The following is a 6,000-nucleotide window of genomic DNA, read 5'->3' on the forward strand; positions in this document are numbered from 1 at the left end:
AGGAAATCTTGGTATAGTAGAGGGAAACCTAGCCTATACAAAACTCCTCTTCACATATTACCCGCAATATTGTATTTCACTCAAAGATGCTGATTTCAATGACGCATTGAGTTTACATTTTCAGATCAAAAGAAAAGATCTATTTAAACCAGTTAATCATATAATGAATATCTATTATCAAGCTTTGTACACAGTTACAAATTCAAACTATGGGAAAGTTTATAAAAACAAAGAAATGATCGAAATAGATCAAGAATGTGCAGGGATAGCACGAATAGTTGAAGCAGAAATTCAGCAAGCTCAAATTCCAGATGAATATGAGATTCAGTTTGGAAAAACACAAGAAATAGGAAGTACTAGTAACCCTAGACTTTCAATAGAATATGGAAGAAATTCCATTAGAAAAAGTATATCTAATAGATATCCTTTGAAAATCTTAGAGACTTCAAATATCACTAAGATAAAAGGAAGAATCTTCAATGGAATTGAATGGAAACATCAAGAAATCTTGATACAAACATGGGCAACTGCTAACCATGTAAAAGGTATTCTACTAGATGGAATATCGATATACGAAGGTAAGCAATATACTTATAAAACCTTCGAAGGAAATAACTTTAGTTGTAAAAATATGGTAGATTTACCTATACAACTAGATACAATAAGAATAACAGTTCCATGTTATATTACAAATCATGAAAGTGATCAGGATTTAATCTTAGGAAATCTTTTCCTAGATAAATTAGAAGACTATAGTATAGGAAAAAATGGCATAGAAATGTTATATAAAGGTGAAACTTGTTTTTTACCAAAAATGTAAATGCCAAAAGAAACTATTTTTAAGGTTTCAGTTTTCATAGAAATAACCTTCTATGATACAAAAATAACAACCTGTTGTCAAATAGACAATGGATCTGAAGCAAGTCTAGCAAAATCTTTTTTAATAAAAGATTAGGACATAAATAAAAATAATATATCAATGATTGGAATCACAGGAGATAAAGAAAAACTTTCTAAATCTAAAGAAAAAGTAGAGATAATTTTAGGATAAAAAATTGTTTCTATAAATAAATTATTTGCTTATGATAAACTGGAAAACAGATTTATTATTAGGAAATGATTTTCTACAACAGTTTCAGGATTATCATCAAACATTATACATGATAAGCCTTAAAACTCCTTGCGGACATTTCATAAAAGTCCCAAGAAAACAAAATCCATATAATCTTGAAAAAGACTATGGAAGTTTTAAAAGAAAATACTTAGAAAATCTAAGAAAAATTACTTGTAAGTGTCTTAATCTAGAAAGGATTAAAGAAAATTTACAAAAATCTTATGGAGAAAATCCATTAGAAAAATGGGAACAAAAACATGAAAGGGAAACTTTAACCTTAAAAGACCCTAGCATAATTATTAGAGCAGACCCATGCTCTACAATGAAGATGATAAAATTGAATTTAAAATTCAAATTAAAGAATTACTCAACTTAAAATTAATAAGAATGAGTAAAAATCCTCATAGTAGCCTAGCATTTATGGTTAGGAATCATGCTGAAATAAAAAGAGGAATAGCTCGTATGGCAATAAACTATAAAGAGCTGAATAAAAACTGTTTATTTGATGGATATTTTATCCCATATAAAAATAATCTAATTAACCTTGCAAAAGGAAAAACATATTTTTCAAAATTTGACTGTAAAAGTGGGTTTTGGCAAATAAAATTAGCAGAAAACTCCATTCAGTTAACTGCTTTCAGCACACCAAACGGGCATTATGAGTGGTTGGTCATGCCTTTTGGCTTAAAAAATGTGCCACAAATATTCCAAAGAAAAATGGATAAAAAATTTTCAGAAAAAGAATTTTTAATTGTCTATATAGACGACATTCTAATATGTTCCAAAACATATGAAGAACATTTAAGACATCTGAAAGAATTTTCAGAAATTTGTTTAAAAAATGGAATTGTGTTAAGTTAGAAAAAAGCTGACATCAATAAAAATGAAATAGAATTCTTAAGAATGATTATTTCAAAAAATGGAATTGAACTTCAATCACACATCTCGAAAAAGATCATAGAGTTTCCTGATAAATTAACAACAAAACAAAAAATTCAAAAATTTCTAGGTTGTTTAAATTACGCAGGAGAATTTATTCCTGATTTAGCTAAAAAACGGAATATACTACAAAAATTAATAAGGAAATCCAATAGACTTGGATGGACAGAGGAACACACACAGTGTATCAAAAGTCTAAAAGAAGAATGTGCTGAGTTGCCAAAACTTAGACTACCATAAGACAATGATAATTTAGTTTTACAAACTGATGCATCTGATTATCATTGGAGAGCATTATTGCAAACCGATTTAAATGAAATTTGCAGGTACACAAGTGGTACTTTTAATGATGCAGAAACAAGATATTCCATAAATGAAAAGGAATTATTAGCCATTGTTAGAGGAATTAGAAAATTTTCTACTTTCCTTTTACCAAAACAATTTGTTATTAGAACTAATAATACGCAGGTGTCAGGACTAATATTTAACAAGCTACCTTCTGAACCGCAATATAGAAGATTGCATCGATGGCAAGTGTTGTTATCCTTTTATTCATTTTCAATAGAATATATTAAAGGAAGTGACAATTTTCTTGCAGATTTTATCTCCAGAAATGTCCAATATGGACAATCAGACGAAGATCCTAGTAAATAGGATATATGAAAAATGGAAACAGTGGATGAATCCATAGACAACAAAAGCCAAAAGCTATTCAAAATCAGAGATGAACTATCAAAGTTGTCTGAACAAGCTCGGATGTTACAATCTGAAATTAATCATCTCAGTATTACACAAGCTGAAACTATGAAAGAATTTTTATTCTTGTGTGAACATTTGGATACATATCCAAAACAGAATTCAAATTTGAAAGGGAATATTAATCCCAACAAAGTGGCAGGAGATGTCCCACTAGCACCTAGTGCCCAAAACATCTCAAAGGTAAGCACGGATATGCCTATTCCCTTATCGAAAGATGAAGGAAAAAGCCGAGCAACAATTGAAGCTTCTACTTCAAAAGAAGGAACAAGCTTATCCTCAGCAAAAGTTGAAAGAATTATATCTGGGAAACCAGAAAGCAGAACTAACCCATTTCCATCAGGAACAAAAGTGTTTTCTTCTTTTCAGGTTGGCAAGCAACATCCTAAAGAAGAAGAGTATCTTACTTTCACAAGATACATTTACAATCTCCCAAAAGAGAGTGGAGAAACATTCGGTGTTTTAGGAACAACAAGTTTGTTTCCTAGAATATCAATCTTTCCAAATGGATTACCGAGCTTTACTGCTCAATTATTTGAATTCGAATATTTAGATGGAGTATATACAAAACCTGATCTAAATGAATTATCTCAACTACCATCAAAACTATTCAACTCAGTCAAAAATTATGCCCAAGGCAATGGAGTTTATTGCAGGTTCTTTAGCATTTCCATGGAAGGCAAAGATTTGCAGTCATATTATCCAACACTCAACTATATTTCAATTGAAAAAATTAAAGATTTTAATGTTAAGGCCACCGGAGTGGACAAAAAGCTTCCACATCTTAACAAGAAATGGATTCAAACCAGAAGAGCTTTATGAATAAAAGCCTTATATGCTATTCTTAAACAATTCTACAATGAAGATTGCAGAGTCATAGATCAAGACCATGATTGGGTTTTAATCACTAAAGGAAAATTCAAGTCAAATGAACTAAAAGAAAGAATTCTTGACATAGAGCTCCATAGGTTAGGAGCAACAAAAGAAACGTGGAAACTAGCATGTATAATGCTAGATCATGACCATCCATAATGTAGCGTATGGAAGAAAACAAGAATAAAGACGTAAGCACTTACGTCATGGAGATAGAAACAAAGAAAGGAATCTTTTCCTTTTCTCAAAGTAAAAAAGAAGGGTCACATCCTGTCGGCCATCAACAAAAGAAGAAGGACAAGTCCTCATCTTATAAACAAGGAATCTTCAATCAGTGAAGGACCAAAGAAGAAATATGTAGAAGTTTAGGGAAGTCCCTAAACATATATATTTTGTAATAAGTCCCTCCTTCCATCTATAAAAGGAGAGGAACTTCATACTTGAGGGGCAGACTACATTTTTTTAGAGAAAAACACTTGAAAGAAAAATGTTAGGTACCTTCAAGAGTATGAGTAGTGAGTAGCAACTTCTCCCGCCAGGGAAAAGCATTTTCTAAATATGTTGTGAGTATTAGTATAATATGTATGGTGTGATTGTAAAAATTATAATTTGAAATAAAAAGTTGGTTTTTATACTTCTCTTCTTAAAACTCCATTAATAGTCTTAAGTGAAGGTTGCGATCTTCAGCCTTAGGGGGGAACAGTAACGAAGTAACCAATACTGAGGTCGTTAGGGTGAAACACTGTTCATGGCCTAAAGGGAGAACTACTGCGGTAGTGATAATGACTGTTCATCGACATAAAAGAAGGAAGGTATACACACAAACTTTTTATTACATGCTATTAATTTTACAAGAATACTATATCATGTTATATGCCTACTTAAACACAGAAAGAAATACTTAGTACCTATAGGGAATAAAAATATCGATTGAAAATCTCATGTTAGTACAACATCATGTTCATGTCCATGCTATCAGCATAAAAAATATTTTCATGTTTATATCCATGCTATTAGCATAAAAATAAAATTTGTTCAAAAATCTTTGCATAGCATAAGAAAAAGAGCTTGGAAGCATAAAAAAGCTTTATTTCATATGGATAAAGCAATTTCAGAAATGGAACATGTATATCTGCATACTAGCCATAGCTTTGATGCAATAATTTTTTCAATACATGAGATGAAAATGTATAGAATACAAGAATATTTTGAATATAAAAATGCTCTATCAATATATATATATATATAGATAGATAGATAGATAGAAGAAATATAAAGAAAAAAAAGCAGAAGAAGAAACATATGGCTAATATAATATAAATAGGGCCAATATAATATATATAAGAAGTAATTAAAAAGAAAAAATATAGAGAAGAAACGTACAAAAATAGGATATACCCTTTTCTTTTGATTTTTTGAAGAGATAATTCTCAGCTAATAAACCCTAACAGAGCCTTCAAATCCTCAAAAATAGAAACAAATTAACTGAACAACTCTTCTCAAAACCCTCAAATCCCGTAAACGAAGGATGCACTACTTCACATCTCTTCATCATGCTCCCAAAATTTGAACTATTTATTCCAGTTTACAGAAGCTTGAAATCACAAATCATTCCTTCCTTCTTCAGTTAAGGTACGAATTTCTCCTAAACCTAATTCATTTATATAAAGAGGTATTATTGAAAAACTAGTTTTTTATATGTTTTTGTTAGATATGAGATAGAAATTCACACAGAATCGACATTTTTTTCTTGAAGCTTGAGATTGAAACTTGTTATTTTGTTCATCAGAAAGAAGTTGGAATTATTTTGGGATTTTCTCTGTATGCTGCCAAATCGAAGACATGCCAGTGAGAAAGTCAGAAGTTTGCCAGGTACGCCTCTGCTTATGTACTGTAAATTTTTATTGTGTTTTACATTTCCTTATAGATCTGGAGCAAGCATCACCTTCTTCTCAAGGCGACTCTTGTAGCTTCACAAGTTGCTTTCTTGAACTTTTGCTTCAATTTTGGTGACCGTTTTAGTTTTAGATGTTGTTTCATTGTAATTGATGATAGTTTCATGTTCAGCTTTATGTAGTTAATGTCCTAACTTTCAGGGTTGTATGCTTGTTTGACTTGAGTAATTGATAGGAATAACCATAGTTGAATCCCACAAACTAGAGCTTTACATACTAAAATTGATGAACCTAAGTTGTTTGATGCTGATGAGGTAGGAGGTGGCTGATTTTAATTTTATTTTTTCGAAATCCCTTCTGCTGTTTAGAGCATATCATATCTCCAAAAAAGTATATAGATACTTGTGAGTTAATGAACGTAAT

This window comes from Solanum verrucosum, unplaced genomic scaffold (genome assembly GCF_900185275.1).
Source record: "Solanum verrucosum unplaced genomic scaffold, falcon-dt-bn FXZP01000215.1, whole genome shotgun sequence".
NCBI lineage: Eukaryota > Viridiplantae > Streptophyta > Magnoliopsida > Solanales > Solanaceae > Solanum > Solanum verrucosum.